The sequence below is a fragment of the Gorilla gorilla genome, chromosome 8 (assembly GCF_029281585.2).
Source record: "Gorilla gorilla gorilla isolate KB3781 chromosome 8, NHGRI_mGorGor1-v2.1_pri, whole genome shotgun sequence".
Lineage (NCBI taxonomy): Eukaryota > Metazoa > Chordata > Mammalia > Primates > Hominidae > Gorilla > Gorilla gorilla.
The window spans coordinates 36,617,920-36,644,438 of NC_073232.2; the positions used below are offsets into that span (position 1 = coordinate 36,617,920).

At 54.8% G+C, this 26,519-nt stretch overlaps 1 protein-coding gene across 9 annotated transcripts in view; it reads right to left on the reverse strand.

Moving 5' to 3' along the window:
• The window catches only part of ZMIZ1 (zinc finger MIZ-type containing 1), a 247,456-nt gene that overhangs the window by 187,954 nt on the left and 32,983 nt on the right, over positions 1–26,519 (reverse strand). For 8 of the 9 annotated variants that reach the window (XM_004049640.5, XM_063709969.1, XM_019034968.4 and 5 more), the window contains exon 2: positions 9,491–9,600. The gene's annotated coding sequence lies outside the window, so the exon portion shown is untranslated. Of the gene's footprint in view, positions 1–9,490; positions 9,601–17,596; positions 18,068–26,519 lie in introns of those variants that run through there. The other variant, XM_063709970.1, reaches the window with a different exon arrangement.

A 26,519-nucleotide genomic window follows, 5' to 3' on the forward strand; every position in this document is an offset into this window, starting at 1 on the left:
CACTGCGATTCATTCTGCAACAACACTGCAAAGGTCAGATTCATGCCCATTTCCGAGATGAGAAAAGAGAGGCTTGGAAATGTGCTATGGTCACACAGCTGGATTTAAACTTGTCCAGCTCCGAAGGCTGGGCTCTTGGTTGCTGGTATGACAAAATGAACAACAGCATGAGGGCAGGGGGCCACACTGCATATGTCTGGGTCGGGTATGGTGCAGGGATAGGTGAGTACTAGAAAACTCCAAGGAGGGCAGAGCCCCCTCTCTTAGAGCAGGGGAAACTCTGGCAGCTCAAAGAAGACACCCAAGCACCCAGGGGTGGAGTAGTCAACCTGGACAGGTACTGCACCCAGGGAGAAAAGGGGGAGGGAGACCTGAGGCAGGAGACCATCGCCCTGCTGCCTGGAGGGGAGGGAGGTCTTGCAGAGACCCCTCTTTAGACTCAGAAGCTGAGCAGGCAATGCCTCCTGTCCCAATCCCTAGGAAGTTCTCAGCGCAAGGAACTGCATGCTTGCAAAGCAATTAGCTTCCAGCACCCAGGAAAAAGGTCACTGAGGGGGCAGGCAGGCACTGGCTGAGCAGTGGCCCTGGGAAGCTGGGCCCGGTTATTTTTAGCATCTCAATTCAAGAGGGAGGAGGCCCTCCTTCCCACCAGGTAAATGTCAGCGCCACTGGCAGCCCCAGCCAATTAAAGCAGCTGGAGCCAAAGAGGGAAGACAGAGACTGGTGGCCTCTCCTGCTGGCCCCCAGCAGCTCCTGCAAAGGGCCTGCTCCTGACTCACCTCCCGCATGGCCCTGAACAGGAAACACTGGCTCGGCCTAAAAAGGCTGAGCAGGGGCCTGGTTGGAGTCCTGGCTGGGCCGTGTGACCCTGATCAAGTCTCATGCCTTCTCTTTTCTGACTCCAGTTCCCCCTCTGGAAAACGCCACCCCCCCCCACCCCAACCCAGCCCACTTGATATTATGAGGGTGACATGAGTCAGGGGTTATGAGGATAAGAGAAGCTTGCCACCCTCTGCTGTGGGGTGGCTGCTTTATTATTCCAGAAAAGAATGGACTTCCCGAGCAGGAACCTGGGCCATCTGATGGGGCCTGAACTGGCTGCTGTGCAAACTGCTGGGGAGATTTGCGCAATCCCGGGGACTTGTAGTCCAAGGAGCCATGCGCTCTGCTGATAGGAGAGGCATGAGAGAGAGGCCGCTGCAGGTCAGTGGAGGCTCTGCAAACACAGACCGGCCGAGCCCAGGGCTACGGGGAGGGGCCAAACCTGGAGAGGGCACCAGGCACCCAGAGTGCCGGCAGCATGCCTGGCACTGGCATGGCATTTCCCCTGCATCAGGGTATCAGCCAGCTGCAGCCTTGGGAAGGAATAAATATTGTCCCCTCCCTGTCCCCAGCAGGAGGGAAGGAGGCAGAAGGAGGAAAGAGGGAGTTGTTCACAGAAAAGAGAAGAGAGGCGCATCTCTCATTTTATCCTGGGACCCAGATCCTTAGTCTGTAGTGGGGGCTGCCCCAGGGACCTAATCCCTCATCCTCCCAGGTTGGTCCAGCCTGGCAAACCCCAGAAATCTTAGGTCAGCTCTCCTCCACTGGGGAGAAGCCTTGGGTCCAGCAGCAGCCTTCTGGGCCAACTGCCCCCGAGGTGCTGGGGAAGCCCATACTTCCCTCAGCTCATATCCCCAGCACCAGCTCAAAGCCTCCAGAAGTGGACTCTTCCACTGAGGCACTTCCCTGCTGTGGCTCCCCAGGTGCCTGAAGCTAAGAGGAGATAAAAGGGAAACTGAGGCACAAAAGTGGGGCAGTGATCTACTCAGGGGCATTTAGCAAGTTAGAAGCAAAATATAACCTTCTTTCCTTCTGCCGTCTCCAACCCCCCGGGGGCACCTCCAGCCTCATTTCTTTCCCTGAGCAGTCCTAGCCTCCACAAAGCCCCCATTATCTGCCCCAGTGTGGCTGCCATAGGGTGTTGGCCCAGCTGTTCCCTTTGCGTGGAATGCTTTCAGTTTGGTTCACAGTCTGGTCATTCTTTGGGGCTCAGCTGGCACTCACCTCCTCCAGGAAGCTCTCCCTGACCCCTGAGGCCTTCAGAGCCCCTAGACCCTGGCCCTAGGTAATGCCATGCTGCCTGTGGTCAGCAGCCTCCCAGATGGTTGAGCCTGCTGGACACTCTGCTAAGCCTTGGCAGAGGGGGCTGATGAGGGAAAGGGCAGCTCCTGGTTTCCTGAGTCCACTTTATTTCTTCACTCCCTTGCCCCTTATAAGCCTCACACTAGGCCCTGACTCTGAGGCGTTGCCCCTAGCCCTGACCATTGGGCCTGCAAATCCTGGCCTCACTGGGGCTCTCTGGGTAAATGGATGACAGGATAAGCCCTTGCTTGTGGTGGCGAACCTCTCACAGCAGGAGGCAGAACACAAATGCGGCTCCACGGAGCCAGGTCTGCGGGTTCCCGCGCAGCTCTCAGTCCCAGTTCTGGGTGGCTCTCCACAGGTCCCCAGAGCTTTCTTGGCCCTTCAGGGTCAGTCCTGCCTTTCTGCAGATAGAAGGCTCCTATCGCTGCTGCTGGTCCCTGCCCCTGCCAGCCTCTACACCCCCATGTAGCCTACACAGTTTAGTGTGGCCCTGCACTCAGCTGATAGCCTGGAGCGCCATGTTGGCTACCTTGGGGCATGCCCTCCTATCTCTGGGCCTCAGTTTCCTCATCTGTGCCATGAGTGGGGTGGGTAAAATGATTTCTAAAGACCACTCCTCCCAACACGAGCGAGAGGCTGTGGTTTTGTTTTTATTCCAATAAAGATGTCACGCTTGTGGCCCCACCCAGTGTCTATTACTTGCTGCAAGGTCGCTGAGGCTTCAGACCTAGGAACACAGGCACGGGCAAGGCTGTCCTCTGCCCCAGTGTGTGGCCTGGGTGTGTGGCTCATGAACCAGAAAGAGACAAACTCCAGAGCTAAAAAAGAGCCAGTGGGGCAAACATCAGTGGGAGGGAGAAGCGCCCTCAGTAAGTAACACCCAGGAAACTCTTTACAACCTCACACTCCTACCAGAGTGAGCACACATCATCCATGAAGCATGTCCAGGACTCTGGGATGGCCAGAGGGAGACCCAGACCTACCTCTCTTGGGAAAGATGCTGCCTACCTGCTCTAGCCTCTGTACCCACCATGAGGAATGCTGTGTGCCCCCTGGGCTGGTCTCTGAGCCTCTCTGATCCCACTGTGTCACTGAGCAATGCCTGCCCCAAGCTCTGAGCTGAGGTCAGGCCCATGGCAGATGGGGTTGGGGGAGGTGTGCAGATTGTGGCACCTGGCTCCATCGTCGGTCGCTTTATCTTGCAGCATTTGAGAAGACTGAGAAGACTGGCTTTCCCCTTTTGGTAGAAAGCCCCAGCACCTGGTCCAGCAGAGGTGCCTGGGTTGCTGAAGAGGCCGTGGTGGAGCATGAAGGTCCGGCCAGTGGACAAGCCTCCAACCTTGCTCTTCCTGCTGCCACAGTTCCTGGGTGAACTAAGTCTTAGACTGGACCACACCTCACCCTTGCCCTAGCTTGCAAGCTGAGGCCAGCCCTCCTAGCTCTCACAAAGGAGCTGCCACTGCCCTGCAGTCTCTTTTAGCTCCCCACTCCCTGCAGGTTCATGTCCAAACTCTGTGGCCTAGCATTCAAGGCCCTCAGGGGCTGCCTCAGCTGTGGCTGAATGAATCTTCCTCCCCAGCTGGACTGCCCTGACCCACGCCACCAAGTTGTGCAGAGACCCCAGGAAGACCCTACTCTTCCACTCTGTATAGGAACCCCACTCACCTTACCCCTCCACCAGGAAGTCTTCTCTGGCTGCCTCCTACAGCATGAGGAAAGAGCTGCACCTACCTAGCAACCCTGCACTGGAGACTGTGACCTCTACTCAGAACTCCGGACCTGGAGCTGTGCTCTCCCAGCTCAACTGAAGATTCACTATTGGATACCAGGGCCTAGCACGGTGCAGGAGCACAAGGAAGTGTTCAACACCAAGCTGGCTGATGGACAAAATGGATCACCCAGCAAACAAGCAAGTATCTGTGACAGGCAGTTTGTTGTGGTAGGGAAAACACATATTATGGTGTCAGATAAAACTGGGCTGAGTCTTAGCTCCACTATAACCTGTGTGACCTTGGCTAAGTTTCTTAACCTCTCTGTGCTTTGAGTTTTCTCATTTGTACAACAGGATAGTCCCAACTTCAATGGGTTGTTGACACCCTTGAAGACTGCAGTTTGTAATCCCTGACCTACCCCAATCCTCTGATTTTACAGACCAATAAACAGCTGCTCAGAGAGGGGCAGCAACTTGTCCAAGGTCACACAGCAGTTCTTAATGGGACTGAGGCTTGAACACAAGTCCTGCTCAGAGGGCCCACCAGGACAGCAGTCCCACCCTCCTGACCTAGAGGGGCATCCTACCTTGGGCAGGAATAAGCAGTGAGCTGCAAACGATTCCCAGATCCAGGCTTGGGTGGGGTTTGTGGAGTCATAGCAGGCTGCAGAGGCTGGGGTGGAGGGCCTGGGCTGCAGGCCACAGATTTCACGCAGTGGGAGGAGAGGTGTGCATTCTCAGCTGGCGCTGAAGATTGACAGGCATGCCATATGCGGACCCTGGAATCCCAGCTCCATGTGGCCACGGGCTGGGCCCTGGCCAGGCCTGCTGTGAGCTGGGCTTGGCATTCAAGGTCTTCACGGCCAGCCCCAAACCGCCTATGTAACCCTGGAAGTCTGCTGACTGACAACTTAGGGTGTGCATGCTGGCAGCCTAAAGCCACACACCAGGGGCTGGAGGGGCTGGTGAGGAGAGTGCAGCCCTCACCCCAGGTGGCTGCCCACAGAGCTCTGAGCAACAGCTGTTTGGGATTGCCTCATATGAAATCCAAATCCAGCCCAACCCCAATCCCTGATCTCCCTCTCCACCTTTTCTTAAAAGACCGCACAACCATGCTGCTCAGTGGAGGGAAACCCTCCTGTGTGGCCACAGCCCTGGAGTCCACCCCCTACTCACTCCCGCTACTGCCACCTCCACTCTTCATGCTAGAAAGTGCCAGAAAGCACTAACCATGCTCCAGGCATGGCTGTGAGAGTGCCCGTGGCTTACTTCGTTGAATCCCTCACAACTAGAGGGATATTCTCCCCATTTTACAGATGAGGAAATGGGGCACAGAGAGATGAAGTCGCTAATCAGAAGCCACAAAGAAAGGGGTAACAGAGCTGGAAAACCTCCATGCCTCAGCCCGGTCTACAGCCGCAATCTGCCAGCATCCTCCACACTCATCCACCAAGAGTGTTTTGAGTGTCTTTCGTGAAGTGCCAGCCATATGGAACAGTTTGTCATGCCCCTGACATGATACCCCTCTCATCTGTGGCCAGCCTTTGCCTGCGGTTGCAGCCCAGGCCAGCTAGGGCCTTCTCACCTCTGCCCCAGACTTCAGAGCCATGTATACCTGGCTCTAGTCGCCGAGCCACGTGAACTGGGCCACATCACTTGTGGGGAAAAGCAGGGCTGGGCGCTTGTCTGCTCTAGCTGGCTGGACCTCTGCGCTCTACCAGGCCCTCTTCAGCAGCCCACATACCTCTCCTGGGCCAGGGGCTGGAGCTTTCTACCAGAAGGGAAAAGCCAGTTTTCCCAAATGCTGCAAGATGAGGCGGCCGAGGGTGGAGCCTAGGTACCACCCTCTGCTGCCACTGTCTACACCCCTACCCGATGTGGGTCTGACCTCAGCTCAGGAACTTAGGATGGTTGTACCTCTGAGCCTCTGTTTTCCTATCTAGCAAATGGGAATAGGGCCTTTCAAGAGCTCTCCAGGGTGTGATGGGTGTGAAAGGACTTCGCACACTGTAGAGAACTCTATAGGGCAAGAGGTCACTGCAGCTACTGAAGGTATCACAGAGTAAAGGTTGGAAGGGAGGAGCTGGGGGTCAAAGAAATCTCCATGACATCTAACCTGCAGGAGTGAATCTGCCAAGGAGAGATGGGAGGGTGGGCAAGGAGCAGTCCAGACAGGAGGCTCTGCAAATAAAACAGAGTAGACTCCCCATACCCTCCACTGCCCAGCCAGGTGGATTTGGAAAAGCACAAAAAACCAGGCCACCAAGGTAGACAGGGGCAGCGCTGGAAGGTAAATGGGGTGGGTCAGGAGAGCCTTGAACATCACTACCTGACGGAAAGAGTTGCCACTCCACCCCGGCCAAAGCTTCTGTCCTGGACTGCTTGGGATAAGCTAGATGCTGGCACCACTGACCCTCCTCTGCAGGCAGGAGGGTACCATCGCTCATTGGCAGATGAGGCTTATGGAGATGAGGAGGACTTGCCCAAGGTCATGGGCCTGGTAAGTAACTGGTGGCGCCTGCACTTGAACTCAGTTCTTGGCGCTAAATCCCACAATTGCTACACTTACTCAAGCAGGGTTGGCTTCACTGGCCGTCACACAGGGCCACAAGCTTAGAAGGACCCTACTCTGCTGTCATCATCTTGAAATCCTTTATAATTCATGAACAAAGGGCTCTGCATTTTCATTCAGCATTGGACCACAGCTAAATTATTTAGCTGGCCCTAATTCTAGGAGACTCTGATGGGTATTGTTGGGTGCAGATGCAGGTGCGAAGGGCCATGAATAAACTCTCACTTTTCTGGGACTTTGGTGGAGCTGAGCCTTCTGCTGGGTCTTCCTTGGCCTTTGACATCAACCTAGCAAATTTCTCCTCTTTCCAAGGCCCAGCGTAAATGTCACCTCCCGGGGATCCTTCCCAATTTCCTTCCATAGTGGCACCTACCACCCATGCCAAGCAGAACCTTGGCTCCCTGTGCTGTGGTCCCACACCCTGATCCTTTATCAGGTCACAGAGCCTCCCAGTGGATATGCAAGCAGTGGCTACCTCTCCAAAGGCCTAGGACTCCTCCAGGCCTCTTGGGTACCCCAGAGCTTTCTGCTGGCCAAGTTTCCAAAGGACAATCCTAAGGATACTTTACAAAGGAGTCGTGGAGAGGAAGTTACTAGGTCATGCTAGAAAGCAGACCCCAGAGAATAGCCTGTCTATTTGCAAGAAAATGGCAGGTATGCCTGGGAATACTAGGTCAGAACTAAAGCCCAGATAATCCCAGAAGCCTCCTTGGGAACCCCCTCTAACCTGGAGGGGCTCTCTGGGAAGGAGGGAGGGAAAGGAAAAGGAAGTGTTGAATTGAGGTGGGTGCAGTGTGGTTAATAAGCACCCAATTCTGGCTGTGCTACTTCCTGGCTGAGTGGCCTGCCCTCTCTGAGCCTCAGTTTCCTTATCTGCAAAGTGGGTAATAAATGACCTATCCCTGAGAGGAGATCACGGGAGAAAAGAGCATAAATGTTCATATCTGATGACCTGGATCCGAAGCCCAGCTCCAACACTTATGAGCAGGTGTCCCTGAGAACCTCAGCTGCATTTATTGTGCCTCAGTTTCCTCATCTGGAAATTGCTTGGTAAGGGCTTCTTCTCAGGCTTCTCAAGGGGATTTAGAGCACTCATGGAGGCAATGTGCCAGTCTCCTGGCAGGGAGTCAAATGTGGTTGTTGTACCAAAGCTGGGCACTGCAGGCCCCCAACTCCTCAGGAGTCAACAGGGAAGTGCAGGTGGGAGAGCGGGAGCAGGGATGACACAGACCCCACCACCTTGGTGGAGGCAGGCAGGGTGGACTGTCATGCCCATGATTCAGAGAGTACCCAGGCCCCAGGGGATGAGAAGCCTGGAGAGGAACAGCCCCCACATCTCCACTCTACCTGTAACCTGTTTTATTCTCATGAGACTACTAGCTTCAATTTGTTGAAGACCTGCAGAGTGCCCAAAATTGCTCTCGGCAATCTACACAGCAGCCTCTCATCCTTGCGGCCACCGTATAGGAGGCGGACGGGGACGGTTCCTGTTTCCAGATGGGGAATGAGTCCTAGAGTGGGCAAGGGCTTGTCCATGGTCAGTCACATGGCTGGCCCTCAAGCCCCAACACCCTCCCCAACATACAGACAAACAGAGCTCCAGCTCAGCCTCGGCCCAGGCTGTCCAGAGCCTCCCAGGAGCTGCTGGAAGCTTTTGCCGATGCAGAGCCATCGACCTCTGAACTGCCTCTTCTTGTTGGAATGCACCCTGCGTTGTGTGTGCATGGATATGCAGCCCCGTGTGTGTCAGAATGCTGTGTGCTTGTGAGAGTTTGTGCCCGTGTATGTGTGTAGTTCCAACACGAGTTTGTGCATGTGTATGTGAGCATGCAAGTGCACGCAAGTGTTATCTGTGTGCATTCATGTGGCATGCAGAAGCGACGTCTGTGTACACGTTTGTGAGGAAGCGCACATTTGCACATCTGTATTATCTATGCACTCACCACCACTCATGTCTGTGTGTGCATGCACATCCTGCCAGGTTCTGCTCCATCTACTGCTTCTGTCTCCCCACATTGTAACTCACTTGTGGTCACCTGCCCAGAATTCTCCCCCCAGCCTCTGAACCCTCTTCACGCCACTGTTATGGGGCTTGCCACATCACTGGGATCTTTCTGTTTCTCCACGGAGCAGAGAGTGGGACAGGCCCCTTTCCCTTGCACTGCAGTCGGTACCTAATCCAGGAGCTGGCACACAGTAAGTGTTTAATACAAGCTTAGGAAAACGAACTTGAGGGGCAGAGGGAAAGAAAGCCTTATCCAGCCTACACACCCCTCCTCTAGAGGGGGCCCTGGCTGCCACCTCAGAGGCACCTGGAGGCCAGGCCTGGTCCCTGCCACATCACATCACAAATGGGTCATGACCCCAGACCCACCAGGAGCCTGTCACCTGGTAAAAGCCCCTCTCCCTTTTTCTTGAGTTGGGACAGGATCTGGCACTTCTGAAGACACCCATAATTGCCCTGATCCCCACCCCCAAAAAGAAGCTAGGAGCAAGGCCAGAGGCAGAGTAGGCCAGCGGGCAGTGGCTGGTGCACTGGAGCCACACAGACCTGGACTTGAACCCTAGGCTCAGGCAGGTGTGCCGCCTGGGGCAAGTTACTTCCTGAGTGAGTGACGTTCAGTTTTCTCACGTGTACAATGCTGGTGATTACAGCAATGCTCTCATAAGGCTGCTGTGATGCTCAAAGAAGTAATAACTCTATAGTACTTTGCACAGTACCCAGAATACAGTTAAGTGCTTGTCGGATTAGAGGATATCATTACTGTTATTTCCATGGACTAGAGGAGAAAGCTGAGGCCCTCTAGAAGGAAAGGGCTAACCAAGGCGATACTGGGAGTTGGCAGCAGAATAAAATCCCATGTCCAGGTCCCAGGTCAGGACATTCACCACCCTCCACTGTGTGGCTTTCTTTGAGAGGAAAAGGCCAAGGAACAAATAAAGACTGAGAAAGAAGCCCCTGCCCCTCCCCAGCCCTCCGGGCCCCTGAAACAGCACCATGCACTCTGGGCGGCCCGCACTCCCTGTCTGCCCCACATCAGCAGGTGCACAGCACCAGAGGGCCAGCCCATCCCACTTACCTGCTCAGGCCTCTGCCGAAGGACCAGGACTCAAGTCTGCTGAGAGCGTCTGGAGGAGGAGGCGGCAGCCCCAGCAGTAGTACGAAATCAGAACACAGCTGCCGTGAGTCCTATGGGAGACAAGAAAGGGGGCAGTGAGCTCCAAGCTCTGACCCTGCGGGCAGCCCCTCACCCACGTCATGGACCTCTAGGTCCTGGCTGCCATCTCCTGGAAGATGGAACTGGCCCACCAACGTGGAGCTACTCTAGACACTGGATACCGCCCCGCCACTGCCAAATAAAGGTCGCAGCTCCTGAACGTCACATTCGAAGCCCCAGCACCGGCCGAGCAGCCCCGCAGCCCTGAAAGCCAGACCACAGCAGCAGCCAAACCTGCCCACCCACCACTGGGCTCCAGTCAGCCCGGCCTCCCAGAGCCCCTGGCTCCAGCCTTGGCACATGCTGGGTGCCCCACTCAGAGCTCTTCTCCCCACTTCTCTGTCTTTCAAGGGCCCCTGGCCTTTGAGACTCTGCTCAAGTGCTTCCATGGAGCCCTCTCTCACCAGCCCCTCCTTGCTCGTTCGTCTCCAGTGGGCTGTGCACCTGGCCAACCTTGCCTCCTCCCGCTTCCCACAGGACACTCTCCCGCTCCAGGCCCAGCTCCTGGACATTGGGAGTGAAGTCTAGTTTCTCTCTGTCCTCTGAACTGGTTAACAAGGACCACAGAGACTCCTTGATGGATGAATGGTGCCGTGAAAGTGTGCAGTGAACAAACAGAAAAACATGGGCTGACTGAAGTCAGGAGGCCTCCCCCCATCCCTTCCTCTATTCGATCCTAGAATATGGGGTCAGATTGATGAGAAGAAAGGGACTTGGTGAGGTTGATACTTTTCCTTGTCATTTTATAAATGAGGAAACTGAGGCCCTGAGAGGGAAAGGGTTCCTCCCATGGCGAAAGGCAAGGCTGGAGTGAAGTCCAAATCTCCTCAGGGATGGAGGCTGTGTGGCTGTCTCCCCCAAGTTCCTGCATCTGCAGACCCCTGGCCTCCCTGACTGTTGAGGGTCAGGTCAACCATGAAAGGCAGCTGCTGGGAAAAGGAGAAGGCAATGGGAGGCCTCTGGGGTGGAAAAAGTGTAGCAGGAAAGCTCATGCTCAGAAAAGAGGGATCAGCCTCATGGCTCTACTTCCCCTGACCTGGGGGCCTGAGGCTCAGGGCAGGCAGAGGGGACATCACAGGAAGCCCCTTCCAGTGTCCACGAGATTCACCTCCAGCCCATCTTCAGCTGGGTCTTTGTAAAGTCCCCCTTCTGCTGGTAGGGCACACAATAGACACTAGTCCCACCACTTGGAAGAACAGTTTGGAAGGGTCTCTTACCCTGTGACCTCTCCCATGACCCAGGAACTCCATGTCCACAGAAAAATGTGCATATGTTCACCAGAAGACATGTGCTAGAATGCTCGTAGCAAGGCAATTCGTAACAGCCAGAAAATGAAAACTTCCCAAATGGCCACCAACCATAGAATGGGTCAACTGGTGTTTCCACACAACAAACTGTTGCACAGGCTTGGGAATGAGTGATCTGCAACTTCATCCAACAACACTACGGGTAAATCTTGCAAACACAATGTTGACTCAAAAAGCCACGCACGATAGAGAATACACTTATGAGATCCATTTATATAAAGGTCAAGAAGGGCAAAAAGACTCTACACCTGTAATAGATGAAATACGGCAGGGGTCCTCTGGAGTTCCTCCTATCAAGAGGCGGAGTCTGTTCTCCACCTCCTGAGAGCTGGCCTTGAGAGTTGTTTAGATCAATAGGATTCGGTGTGAGTGACATTTTGTGAGTTATAGAGACTAGGCCTCCTCAAGAGGTCCTGCCATTTCTGGCCTTGCCTCTCTTGTGAGGCTGCAGGCCATGGAGGGAGGTGTCTGTCTTAGTGGAGGGTGGGGAACTCCCCTGGCAATAGCCAGCACCCACTGCCCGTGTGACTGAGGCCATCTGGACCTTCCAGTCTAGCAGACCCTCAAACGTGACTGGAGTCACATGAGCCCAAGGGAATCAGGAGGAGAAGTCCAGCCAAACCACAGAATTGTGAGGTTTCATAAATGGTGGCTGCTTTAAGCCACCAAGTTTTCAGGTGGTTTGCTGGGCAGCAGGAGATAACTCACAGCAGGCTGGAAGTCAGGACAGTCGGCATCCTTGACGGGGCAGTGAGTAGAGGGCACAGGGGGCTCTAGTGGGTCTGCAAGGTTCTGTTTCTTGATCTGCCTGGCGGCTACAGAAGCATGTGCCCTTCAGGATAATTTGTCAAGCTGCAAATGTAGGAGATACACACTTTTCTGCATGGGTGTAACACTTCAATGGAACTAAAGACAAATCTTTCAGTGGCTCTCCGCCCAAGTGATTCAGGTCAGCCCCGCCCTGGCCAGCCGGCCTCTGTAGCCCATCCCCAGCCCTGCAGGCTCTACCTCACTCTTCTGTGCACCCCCACAGGCTGCATCACACCTCCACCCCAGGATGCCCTTCCCCTTCCTACCATGCTCAAGCCTGCAGTCAAGTGGCACCTTCTCCTGGAGGCCCTCCCTGACCTCCCCAGGCCTTGCCTGGGTGTCCATATTCTCACAGTTCTCTCTCTGGGGCTGGGTCTTCCCCAGAGTGTGTAAGTCTCTCTTCCGCCTCCGCAGCTCTCGGAGTTCTCCAAGCAGAAGCTCCATCAGGGTTGGGTGGCACCCCTATTCCTCTTTCCCTAGGGTCGAGACACCCCCAGCCATACTGTGATGGCCAGAGCAGGCTTCAGGGGAGGATGGGGAACTGGGATCTCAAGATGGGTCAGCTGCCAGCACCCAACAGGGCAATTCTCTCCTGGGGACCCAGCCTTCTCCCACAGAGATGGAGGGTGGGGCTGAATCCAGGGGTGCAGTAAGGGGCTACAGAGTGCAGGGCTTATGGGGGGATTATACTCCCCATTTCACAGTAAGCCATGATGCCCAGTAAATGTGCACCACTCCTTCCCTCTTAATTATCTATTAAAACAAAATTGCAAGACCCATGGCCATAGTATAATGCTACACCCTCTGGCAAAACAATGGAAACTGCCAGGCAGACAGAAGGAAGAGTTGTAATGCCAGACAGAGTGGGCATCGGCTCCACCAAAATCCTTCCACGTATTGACTCCATGAATTGTCCATCAGCCCTGAGTGACTGAGAAGGCGGAAGCCCTCCCCCATCCAACCTCAGGTGAGTGACTGGCTGGGGCCTCAGCTGATCCCTAAAGCCAGGGCCTTGGCCTGGCCACCCCTCTAAGGGCCTCTTGCCCCCACATTTGCAGCTCCAGCTCTGTCCTAAATAGATATGTGGTCTCTGGGGAAACCCCTCAGCCCTCAGTTCCCCCCAGTGTCATCTAAGAGCTATGGCTGACACAACGATCTCTGATGAGCCAGTTTTCTCTCTCGTGGGAGGAATGGAATCCCTGATAGGCCAAGGCAGTGCTGAGGCCCACCATCTTTCTGCCTTCCTCAGGGTCTCCACTGTACCAGCGATGATGCTTACCAGCAATAGGATGATGCAGCCACCTCACACACTACAGACAGGCCACAGCACCTGTCACCTTCCTGCCTTCTACCTCCAGGACCCTTTGCTAAGAGAGGAAGCTCCTTACCCAGCAGAGAGGCCCAAACAAGCCAGAAAGTGGCAAGGCTGGGAGAGGGAAAGACATCAGATCCCAGGAAACACGGTCTGTCCTGTAGCAGAAAGAACTCCAAGCCCACAAGGGCAGCTGGGTAGGTCACAGCCTAACATCAGAAGCAACTCTAGGCTAGAGTATGCCTTCCACAAGTGGGTCAGCTACCTTGGGAGGTGGTGAGTACCTCATTCCCAGAGGCATGCAAGCAGAAGGGAGCTGCCACGTGGTGCTGTGGGTGCTGTAAGCACCAGAACAGAGCTGGACTCTATAGTTCCCAAACTCCTCTGCTAAGAATCACCTGGGCTGATTGTTAAACCCACAGCTTCCCAGGCCTTTCCCCTGGGAATGGAAGTCTATGGGTCTGGAACACAGCCCAGAAATTTAAACTTTTAGCAAGTCCTCCCAGGTGATGCTCTGCATCTGGAAAGTTTGGGGGAGCACTGGCAGATGACCCTCCAGGTCCCTCTGAGTCCCTCACTCCACTCCACCACCCACACCCCATCTGGAAGACACCACCCGGGCAGCAGCCTTACTGCGTCGTCAAAATAAAAGTGATTTAGAAGCTTTAAGAGGGGGCAAAGATGTCAGGGAGAGGGGAGATTCTCAGCCCGTGGTGATACCGGCGGCAGCTCCTTCCTAGCCCCCCTGGGCCCCCCAGAGCCATCCAGAAAAAAAGCTTAGCATTTGTGGAGGGGGGTGCTGACAGCTGTTCAGCTGCTGCTCAGTGAGGCCCCGGAAAAGCAATTATCTTGCTCTTAGCAGAGAGGAGCTGGCTTTCACCCGCCCCTTCCCTCCCTCCCTTCTCCCTCCCACCTTCTCACACACACACACACACACACACACACATGCACACACACACACAGACACACACACACACACACACATACACACCCAGGCCAAGATGCTGTGGCTGGCTCTGAACCCGCCTTCCCCCACTCCCAGCCTCCAGATTTCTCCGACTCACTCAACCTCCATCCTCAGAGCACATTTCCAACACTTAAATCATTTAGCCCGCTAAACCGGAGATGGCGAAATGGGTGCTATTTCTTAAAAACATACAGAGAGCGTATTAAATTATTGATAGCCATTAAACAGGGGGAAAAAATTAAACAGCTCTCTCAGCTCTTATCAATCATTCATGCAGTTTCCACTGGGGTGTTTTCTGGAGAGTGATCACTCCGGCAACCTGGGGAGCCAGCTCCTGCCGGGCAGGGAAGTCTGCCGCTGGATAGAAATGGAGGGGGCCACCCCAGTCCCCAGCAGTCAGGGGGGCAGCACTGCCCTCAGAGGGGATCGGGGGTAGGAGTCCGGCAGGCAAGTCAGCCTCTCTCCATTTGCAAACTCCCGCCTCCTCTTCACCACACCATTAACAAAGGGAGACTCCAGCACCGCCTTCAGGAACCCCCTTAATTAAATCCAGCCTGCTTTTATTGAGCTGATACTACACATCAGGCCTGTAGGACCCACAAAGAAAAAAGCCTCAAGGCACCTACGTAGGCGAATGGGCTCCAAACGTGAATATACTACCCTGTGATAGGAGCCATCAATGGAGAGGGGGCTCAGAGGAAAGGGGGGCAGCCTTGGCCAGAGTGGGGGTGCCAGGGAAGCCTTCACCAAAAAAGTCATTCTTGTGGAAATTCTTGGAGGGGGAGCAGAAAATCACCCAGACAACGAGTTGGAAAGGGCATTCTAGAAAAAGGGAATAGAATAACTCAGGCAAAAGCACAGCATAGCGTGGTGCCTGTGTCTCAGCACCCACCCTGCCAACAACAGCCTGTGGGGTGGGGGCCTGGGCACAGAAAGTGGAGTGTGGAGCAGGCTGGAACTTCAGCCTCTCCTCCAGGCACCAGTCACATTCAGGCCAGGCCAGGGGAAGGAAGCACAAAGCCAGGACCCTCCAGGTGTGGACGGGCAGGAGGTTGGGGTTCACCCCAGCTGCCCGGGCAGCAGCACCTCCACCCCCGCATGGCAGATCCATTTCCTGGCTCTGACTCAGGACACCTAAGCCAGTATGACGCAGACCATGGAGGCTGCAGGCCCAGAATGCTGCTGGTCTCTCGGCCACAGACAGTCCTGGCAGAGCTGCCCAGAAGACAGGCTCCCTCCTGCCACTGAGCCATGCCAAGGACCTCAGCACCAGAGCTGTGGGAGCCAGCAGACATCTGACACCACCCAGCCTCGCTGCATGGGGACCATCCACAACCAGAGGCCACCTGAGGCTCTGAAGGCAGGCCGGGCTGCTGCGGGGAACAAAGAGGCTAGGCCTGTCCTTGCCCTGGTACACAGGGCAAGCTCTGCATGCTGAAAGCTGTTGAGAAGCCCTCACCTGCTGCCTTGCTCAAGAGCCCAGGAGCTCAGGAGCTCACGATCTCAGGAGCTGGGAGCCAGGAGCCAGGAGGAGGCCCTGCCAAGTGTTGATAGCACCCTCGCCAGAGAAAGCTGCTGTCACAGGGAAACATTCTGGGGAGTGTGGTTGTTTACCACCAACGCCTGGGACCGTCAAGAAATAATCAGAAGAAATTAAATTTGCTAAGTTGTGAAAGATATAAAGGAACCCTCCCTCCCCAAATGCGCAGACGTTTTGACATGGACAATCAGGCTGCTCTATTTTGCCTGGTTTCGGGGAAATGTCCTTAGATCTGCAGGAATGGGTGGGTGGTGGGATATATGTGCTATCAGCCAGGATTGGGAGACTGGGCCCTGAGTTCTGCCTGGGCTCTGCCATCAACCTTCCCCTCTCTGGGCCTCGTCTGCTCCCCTCCTCTGTACAGGGACAGATACACATTCCAGGCCCCTTCAGCCATGCTGATATTACAGGGCAGAAGTGGTTTCCAGGCGGCGTGTCCACAGAGCCTGCCAGGAACATGGGGTTCCTGAAGCCTACCCCAACACCTCTGCTACACTCGCTCACCCAAGGACTTTCGGTGATGGAGCCCAGTGGGTCTGAAGTCATCAGCCATTCCCCTGCTCCTGCACACACCCATGCTCACACCTGAATTGCTACATGTAATCCCCTCCCTTTAGTTCAGCCTCCACACAGGTGCAGGACCCATGCAGAGCGTGGGTCCGACCTGGCACAGAGCAGGCTGTCAAGGAAGGTCTGCTGACCAGCAGAATCAAGACAGGGATGGGCAAGCGACCCTACAACCCAAATCAAACACACCTGTCCCCTACTCAGGTACCAGCCCTGACGCCCCACTGCCAGCACGTCCCACTGTCAAATTTTCAAGTCCTGAGAGTCCTTCACTTGGGAGTTGTGTCCACACTTCTAGAAGTCTCTCACACCCTCTACACTCCAGCCACACCACAAACACTCAGCGTTCCCTGGATGTTCATGCCCCAGGGCCTTTGCCTATGCCATTACTTTTTCAGCCCAACCAAGTCCTACTCTGGGTCAAGCTGTAGCTCCCAATTTGTAACTGTCACAACACTTTACACTAGACTGAATTCTATTCACATTTGTTCCAAACACTCAAACAAACCACCCCAGCTCCCAGCCTATAGCCCCCGATCAGCTTTTCCTAATGGCTAACCTACATCACACCTGCTGTAATTTTAAAAACCATTCCCTGGATAGTGGGTGAGACGCTCTCAGCCAAGTGTAAGTGAGACTGTATTCTTGGAGCTCCCTAAGGTGAGGGAAGGGGCAAGCTTGGGAATTTCCAGGCAAAGCCAGCAGAAAATTGGCCACAAATGAATCATTAACTCTTGAGTCAAGATCTCCGAGTAGCTGGTGCCAAGGTCTCAGGCTCTGGCCTGTGTGGGCCCACTTGGTCTCCCTTGGCTCAGGCCCGAGGGTGCGCCTCCCCCATCACCCACACCCCCTGGCCATCTGCTTCACCCCACAGCCACTAGCCATCGAGAGCAAAGACTCTGGTCTTTGGTCCAGGGCAGGCCAAACTTCTTATGGGAGAGGGTACACCTTTCCCCGGGAATGATTCCAAACTTTTGCCCACACACTTCTGTCCTTCTGGAATGCCATCCCTTCCAGTGAGCTAAATCCTCTTTGTCCTTCAAGGACTGGCTCCAGCCTGGCCAGCCTCCTCCCTTGCCTGCCCACCTGGGCCCCATGACCTCCGAGCCCCAGCAGCCCCGGCTGTGTCTACCAACTGTCTCCTCCCTGCCCTGGCCTGGGTGCCAGGGCCTCGTTTCTTCAGTGAAGCCCCTGCTAGGATGGGGACATTGCATCCTCTACTGGACCCTAACAGCTATCATTAAGTTGGGCACTGACTGGGAAGCCCACAGGTGATGGGGACTGCTCATGGGCTCTATGCACAGGGGCCCCGGTGGTGGTCAGCCCAGGAGCTGGGCAAGGGGAGCAAGTAGACTGGCAGCCATCTGCATAACTGTGCAAGGAGCCCCTCGGTGCCAGTGGCCACCCCATCTGGAAGCACAGGTGAGTGCATGACAGATGATGTATTGATATCACACTGGGATACCTGTTAATGAGGTATCATCTGTGTTTCCAGACTTCAGGTCCATTGGTCATGAAGTTCATGAGTTCAAGCCCTTCTTCCAGGCAGCTTAGAGGAACTATGGTGAAAATGGAAGCCCCAGACTGCAGTGCTGGCAGTGGGGGCCTCAGTCCTCACCTGGCTCAGGCAAGACATCATGTTCCCCTGTGGGCCTTCTTTCAGAGCCTCTGAGCCAGCTGTGGTGCAGCCACCATATGGTTCAAAAGAGACAGGGGTAAATTTAACCACTGGCTTCCCATTGTGGGGCTAGGTGGCTGCAGAGGGCACAGCATTCAGAGTCCCAGGAGCCAGCTCCTTTGTAGTCGGCCAAGATCAGTACCAACTACCTCCTTCCCCAGGGCACCTCTTGCAGGCTGAGGCTTCCAGTTTCAGCATGGCCCTCTCAGTTCCCTGGAAGAAAAGCTTGAACTCTTCTTCGGTGGGACGGATGGACATCAAGTCTGGAAATACAGATTAAACCTCATTAATAGGTATCCCAGTGTGGTATTAATGCACCATCCGCCATGCATTCACCTGTCCTTCCAGACCGAGTGGCCACCGGTATGGCAATAAGGCCGAAAACAAGAATAACAAATACCGCTGATTTGAGCAGCTGCTTTGTGTCAAGCTCTGTGCTAAGCTCCACACACATTTCTCCTGAATTCTCCCAACATGCCAGGAGATGGATACTACTACGAACATGCCTGCTGGAAAGATGAGGAATCTAAGGATAATAGAGATGCAGATGAGGATGAAGTAACCTTCCCACATCCCAAGGCCAGAGGGTGGCAGCATGGGGGTTTGGATGCAGGCATCTGGCCCAGGCCCTGCATGCCACCCCCAAGTGCCTAGCACCCCTCATCTCCTTTGCTCACAGCTGGAACAAGTCCTATGGGTACCACCCTGCAGGCTTCACTGAACCTTTTTCTCATCTGACCTTCAAAACACTCCATGAGACCACTGGTGAGGGTCATTATTGCCATCTTACAGATGGGGAGACAGGTCTGCTGGGGGAAGGAACTTGACTTCTCTAGCAGTTTCTGCACCCCTTTTGTCCTCACAATAACCCCATGAGGTGGCCATTGCTAAGACCGTTTTGCAGGTGGGAAAACAGTGATGATGGGAGAGGCAGAGGGGCTGTCTAGGGCCACATGCTGGCAACAGAGCCTGGGTTTGTGCACCCGGCTGCCTGACTCTTGAATGGGCTTCTCCCACGACCCGGGGCTGTCCTCAAGGTCTGGCACAGAATATGGGCGAGTGCATAGGCATGGTGGGGAGAAACAAAGGGTGGATCAGGAACCCAGTGTGGGGGCCTGGGAGTGGGCACCACATCCCTCCCTCCCAGCCTCCCCTCTCCAGCACCATCCATATAGAGGTGGGGTGGAGATGCTGAGGACAGATGAGGCTACCTCCCCAGTTCCTTCAGTACTCCTGGACTCGGGCACTCTATACTCATTTACGATGACAGAGAGTCTTATCCATGAGCCTAATGATCAGGCGGGGGCAGCCCAGCCACGCTGGGCACCGGGTGTGTGTTGCACGCAAAGATGTGAGTGTGGACAACACCCATAATGAAAAAGACAGGATGAGGTGGCAGTTGCATGCCCACACATGTGTGCACACAGACCCATGCACACAGGCGCACTTGCACAGAGGCGTGTACACCCCTCACCAATGCACATCCACACTTGGACACACACAGGACAGCGAACAGACATCCACCTCCCAGAGCCACGAACAGATCAACACAGAGAGAGGCAGCCCAGAGGACATAGGCACATGGATGCCTGCAGAGTGCAGGCAGACACACACGTGTGCACCTGGGCACACCTGTGTTCATCTGCACACAGGCCCAGAGCAGCACACACCTGCGTGCTAGGCTAACACAGTTTATGGGCTGTGGGCAGGGATGTGGACAGCCTCAGGTACACACAGAGTACGTGGGCCTGGGTGTGCCCACTCAGGCGTGGGTCTGGGTGCATGCATGTGCACATGCATGCACAGGGGCCTTGGTAGTGGTCAGCCCCAGGAGCCAGGCAGGGGAGCAGGTGGGCTGGCAGCAAGGTGGGCTTGCAGAATTGTGCAAGAAGCCCCTCACTGCCTCTGTGCTGATGTAGTTAGGCCCGTCCAAAACAGCCCCATAAATCAGGATGCTGCCTGCTGTAAGCATCTGTATCACTGTCCCTGGGATGCAGAGCTTAGAACAGAGAAGCAGCCAACCTCAGGCCCTGACCCATGATCTGTGTGTATTAGGGGGTGATGGTTGGTATTTGGCTTTCCTTCTACCCAAGGCCACCTCCCCACCCTTACCCCAATCAGGCCCCCTGTCCTGATAGCCCACTATGTCCGGCCTCCCTCAGGCCTTTCTTCCCCATCCCACCTTTCTTCCTTCACTCTCAGCCTGAGATCTCAAAGTGCACCATCAGCCTGAGCACCGCCCTCCCATCCCCAGTGCTGAAAGCTTCTCCCAGCAATTGGCACTCTAGGACCTAGGTATGGGTGGGTGGGGTGAACAGTCCATTCCCAGACAGTAACACTGCAGGTGGTTATCAGATCTGAGATCTGAGCTGGGGTCTATACCCAGCTCCACCTCGGATGAGTCCCACCACCCCTTCTCCCAGCCTCACTTCCCCTGTCTGTAAAGGGGGACTGGAATGGGACCTCCCAGGGCTGCTCATCCTGAGGATCTGCTGCCTAGGGAAAAGCTCCTCTGTGGATGCTGATTAATTATGACTATTAATAATACAACCATCTGTATCTCACAGTGGAGCGAGGATGATTAAAACTGGGCCCTGTGCCCCAGTGGCAGAATAAATGGGTCTCCGGGTGGGTTGGGATGTCAACACTAGCCTGGAAGCAGATCGCTGGTGACTGTGTTGGGAGGGGCTCTTTATACTGCATAGACAGATGCTGAGAGGAAGGACAGAAAGGCAGGCAGGCAGAAAGAAGGTGGGGAGCTGGCTTACCAGACGATGAACAATAGACAATTACCCCCATGCCAGGGCTCTCAGGCAGGACTCTGTGCCTGCCCCTGGGACAAAGCAACTGGGTCTTTTCACCTCTTCTCAACCCCACCCCCACCCTACAGCAGAGCCCAGAAGCTCCAGCTGCTGGAGGTAGTGAGGCGGTAGGCATGAGTGCCATCCTCTGTCCAGAGAAGTTTTGGAGGCTGCTATCTGCCAGGATCAGGCCAGTGCCCTCCCTGCCCCCTGCAAGCCCTGCTCCAAGTAGCGTCCATGGATGGAGGAGCCTTCCTGAATGCCTCCGAGTAGTGTGGGAGCAATGGAGACGGTCCCTCCTCCCACCGCCCGGTGGTGCCCAGTGCACCTCTGACCTCACCCATCCACTTGAATGCTCTTTCGTGGTGAACACATCTGCCTCCCACCTCACATTCACCAGACTGTGAGCAACTCTGATCAATCCACCTCTGTGAACACCACTGGCGGGCCCCACAGAACCCTCACCCTGAGACAGACACTGTTAACCCAGTAATCCTCACAACAGCCCCGTGTGGTGTTTACACCCCTTTTATCAATGAAGAAACTGAGGCACAGAGAGAGAAAGGAACTCACCAAAAGTCACACGGCCAGAAGTAGTTCAAATGCAAAGCATGCTGTTTGACTCCTGAGGTCTAACCCGCTAGGCTACAAAAGCTGACTGAATGAATGAGGCTTAAATAGCAGGATGCAGAAAGTTTTGGGCTTTGTAAGTGGACAGTGAAGTGGCCAGAAGATGGGTATCACAGGTTCAGGCCAGATGTCTGCATTAACTGGCTGTGTGGCCGCAAGCCAGTCACTTGCTCACTCTGGCCTTCAATTTCCTCACCTGAAAAAAGTGAGCAAATGGGGCTGCTCCATCCCCGGCCAGATGCAAAGGCAATGGAAGAGTGAGTGCTCTGAAAATGATCAAAAAGCATGATCATGAGGGCTATATCCACAGCAGCCAGGACTTCCAAAGCGGAGCCCAAACGCCTATTCAGGCAGGGGCACTCAAGAACAATAGATGAAGGATCTGAAACCAGGGCTGTCCTAGAAAATCTGGGGCACTCGGCCACCTGCACGATGCCTGTAGTGAGGTAGTGTTACATGGACTGCCGCCAAGCCAGGCCGAACCACCTTTCCAGTCCCATTTGTCGATCATTCTTGGGTCTCATCAACACACTTCCTGGGTACCTACCCCACATCCAGCCCTAGCAGGGAGTGGGTATGGAATGCACAAGAGCTTCCCAAACTCAAGGGCTGAGTGTTGACCCTCCAGGGCCTGCAATGTGGTTGGGGATGTCCCCTTGCACAACGGGCAAAGACCGGCCAAGGAGCATCTGCTAAGTTCTTATAGGAGCTTCTGGGCTCAATCACCCACTGATCGCCAAGCTGGGTGCTGGCGATGCAATGGGGGCAGGATCTAGCCACAGGCTTGGGGGAACATATGAGTCACAAATAAAGGCCTGTGTGCCCCCAGGCTTCCTTCCCACACCCATGGCAGGCATTACCAATTGGTCCCCACGCTCTCTTACAGAGCTCCTTGTAGCCTCAGAATTGCTATTCTGTATAGCACTCCAGGCTGTCACTCTCAGGCAGAGCATAAGACAAAACCTACAGCACTTGATGTCCCTGTTAGTGGAGCAACTACTACATTCTGCTGGGTTCAGCCACGCCTGGGAGAGCTAAGGCCTGGTCTTGGTCTCTGGCCTAGGAGAGAGCAGCCAGATGGTGTCAAGCTTAGACCCTCAGTTTGGGAACTTCAATGGAGAGGCACAGAGGGCCTGGGGGTGGGGGGATTTGGTTTTGCTACAGAATCCCAGCTTCTTGGCCAAGACTCTCCACGAGAGTGGTTTCCCTCGGCCCGGATGCCAGGATGGGGCTTTCTGTAGCCCCACCGTGTTAGGGAGTGTGGTGGTCACCTCTGGGTATTGTGCAATTGGAAGACAATTTACCAGAACGTCCCTCCAGCAACCCCTCCCCACCCATTCCTTCTACAAGGGCACAGAAGTTGGTGAGCACTTAGGGGAAGGGCAACCCGGACAGTGTGCAGAGTCCGTCACATTTCCTCCCATCTTCCTGATGTTTGTCATTTCCTGTTTGTCATTTCCTTCTGCCATCGAAACTGCCATTAGCTTAATAATCAATTCACAACTTTTGCATAAATACCTTTATTTTTAAAAGAACTTTATATTACTACCTTAAATACAAAATTAGCCTTACTCACCAAGGATAGAAGTTAAACACAAAAACAAATACAAGGAGAACAAACAATGGCACTATTTTGCTGCCTGCCTGCTGGAGGCTCCGGGTCCTGCAGGTGCTCTCTGTTGAAAAGGGACACCAGCAAGTATCCAGTCACTGGCAGCTGTCCTTGACACAGTCAGAGGGCTAAAGGGGACTAGGGGTGGAGGGGTTTTCTCAGTCCTGATTAACATGAACTCCTGAATGCCAACGGTCACTTTTGTTTACCTTTCAGGAGCAGAAAGAAGCTCAGTTCAGTGGCACTCTCAGGATCGAGGCAGCCTGTAACAGGTCTGTTACACAGAAGAGGCTCAGAGAGGTGGGCCCACTGGCCCCAGGTCACACAGCAGTGAGTGGCCAAGCCCGGCTTCCGACCCTGGTCTCTTGCCTAAGTACAAGGTCTCTCTTCTCTGCCACCACCTTCTCTATGCCACACGGAGGCACTTAGGCAGAGCAGAGTCACTGTGACCTGCAGCTGGTGTGGTAGCAGTTTTTACACCTGAGGTTAACAGCTGTGATTTAAGAGGTTATTTGTCTAAATTTTTGGGAATCAGTTTCTCAGGGAGGAGACAACTAACACATTGGGCTTGGGAAGCTAGTCTTTTTAGAAAATATTTATAGCATTTCAAGACAGTTTGGTGGCAATTGGATCTAGCATCTGCTATTTTCCTCACTTTCCACCATGGCTTTAAAACCCATGGCAGTTAAGACACACACACACACACACACACACACACCCCACAACAACAACCCAACAACAACAGCAACCACATCAACGCTGATAGGAAATCAAGGCCCATCGCTTCTTTGAGAAACAAAACATGAAGCTGGCATGATTTCAGAAAGCTCATTACTGCCTCTGGTTAAAACCCCAGTGCACCTCCTACTAGCAGTACCTAAGGCTGATGCTCAGAGCGCCGTGGCCAGCGGGCCAGTCCCCAAGGCTACGGTGAGGTTCACGTCCTCCAGAGTTGGGTTTGGCAGGACTCCCAGGCCCGGGGCTGTGGCTCTCACAGGAAGCCCCAACAGCAAAAGAGCCCTCCCCTGAAATTTGGATTCTGGCTACAAACTGGAGAAAGACAGGGAAAGAAGGCAACCTCTGGAAATCAAAGACATCCTACGACCAGGCACTGAGTTGGCCCATCTCTGTACCTTGGTGGGTATTCACCCCTGCAAGCTCAGTGACGTCTATTGTACCTATTTTGCAGATGACAAAACTGAGGCTTTAACAAGCCAGGAGATTATCCTGAGAGCACAGTGGCTTATATGGTAATCTGGTCCCTCTGACCCAACCAGGCAGCCTGGTGTTCCCACGTCACCTCCAGTGACCACCCTGCACAGGGCTTCTATGCACGCGGACTCTATACTCATCCGCTCCCCAAGGTCCTGCAAGGTGACTCCCTAGACCAGCCTCCAGGCCTTTACTCATGCCATGACCCTCTCAATACCAAATCTCCGTCATCAAAAGGCTGTGTAGGGTCTTCACACGGAGACCCTGAAGACCTTCTACTCCATCCTGGGGTCTCAGGTGGGATTCTGAGGCCCAGAGAGGGGAGGGGTCACTACATTGTCTGGTGACCAGATGAAAGTGAGCCAGGTCTGCTGTGAAAAATTCCAGAGCACGTTGCTACTCCTGCTGTCCCTCCTATCCCAGTCCAGGCACAGGAGTGGCAGGACTAGTTCATAGTTGCTAGTTCATAGTAAGAAGTCAGCCCAGCTGGGAACAAGGTTGGTAGTGACACCAGGGCTCGCATCCAGCCAATGGCAAATGGTGCTTGAATGACAGACCACCTTCCAACTTGTCCAGCCTTTTGGGCAGAGCCGTGGACCACTCTGCACCCCCACCCACGTCCGCCTCCAAGCCAGGGGACTGGAAGGCCCTCATCCATGATGCACTGGGACAAAACCCCAGGCCAGGCCCCCAGGGAAGCACTCGCCCACACAGCCTGGCTCTGGGCTGGCAAAGAGCCCCAGGGAGGAGGGCTTGCCAGCCTGGGGCCTGGTGTGCCCCATGCAGCTGCTCCCCCAGAGCTCCCCTCTCCACTCCGATGTCAACAGACACCGAAAACCTGTGTCCAGGTTGGCATCACCCCTTGCCCTCCCTCCCCTAGATCCTGTTCTCCCTCCGCCCTCCTTTTGGATCAAATGCCCTCTCCACCCCCACCCACCCAGGCATCAAATCCAAAAGTCAAGGAACCATCCTGGTTTCTGACGCTCCCCCTCAGCCAAGCCATCTGCCATTTCCACCGCTCACCCTCCCCGCGTGCGGATCTGCCTACTCCTCGCCAGCTCCTTTGCCTGGGTGGGGGCAACAGCCCCTCCTTGGCCTCCCATTCTCACTTCCTTCCTGCTCTTCCTTACAGCTGTAAAGCTTTTCCTGTTTATAGCCCCCCACCCCAGGCATCCCCACAGCCCTCAAGCCCCGTGCAGCTGGCCCTCCTCACTCCCCCTCACGGTTTCCCCATGTCCTCAGTTCTCGGGCACCAAGCATATTCCTACCCCTGGGCCTTTGCACCTGCTGTTCCCGCTCACCACCTCCTCCACCTACAGTGGCTGGCTGTTTTACAGTTTCTCAAGGGGTCCTCCCAGACTGCCCTCATCTAAAATACATGCCGCCTCCCCCACCCCAGCCGCTCCATAACACATCGCTCGACATTACTACTGTACTGCACGTACTATGAGCTGATTACTGTCCTTCTGTGCTCCCCAGCCCTGCTCAATGATGTTAGCCCCAGGAGGGTCAGCACCTCCTCAAGCTGGTTTCCTGCTTTCTATCCTATGTTTAGATCACTGGCTGGCACAAAACTGACATTTAGTAAGTGTTGGTTGAATGAACAAGTGAGTGAACAGTTACGATTTTGTCAGCTCACCATCACTCCCTCAACCCCCTGCCAGCCAGGTTGGGAATGATCCCACTTCTCAGATGAGGGCACTGAGCTGCGGAGAGGTGCTATATGGGCCTGGTAGCCTACGGCAGCAAGGCCTCCTGGTGCTAGGCCAGCACTGCTTCCCAGGTGGCACCTGGGACTCGCCTCCAGCCAGACCAGGGAAGGGACCAGGATTAGGGAGTAAGAACCCATGGAAAAGTCATGAAATTGGGTGGCTCCAATATTTCTGTTGCAACTTGAAATGCTGCCTCTCTGAAAACCACATCCTGTCCCCCCTCAGCTCCTGGCCCTGGGCAGCCTTGCTGAGACCCCCCCCCCCACACCCATTTCTTTCTCTCCCTGGATCCTGGAATTCACTGGCCCAGCCCTGAGGCTGATGGAGCAGAGGGCGGGGCAAAGGAGGCCTTCTCTCCCGGGTGGGGCAGAAGGAGGGGGCTGAGCCAGACTCAGGTCACGCTGCTGCGCCCACAGCCCTCTGAGGGCTAAAAATAACCGTGTTTATACACTTCCAGAGCTGGGATTTCTGCCTCCCTGTGAGAGGGGCTACAGGCTGCGTTCCCCACTGCACGCCTTCTGCTCCAACTGGGCGAGGCCTGGTCCAACAGGCTGGGACCTGGCTTTCTGGGTTTGTTCCCTTGGGTTGTTTGTAGGTGGAGGGAGGTGAGGAAAAGCTGAACAAGCTGGTGACTCCAGATGGGAAGAGCTTATTGCTAGGGGACAGCTCTTCCTCCTTGAGAGCAGGAGCCAGAGTTACAGAGAAGGTGGAGAGATCCTGACCCACGTGAGGTCCCTGGTGCC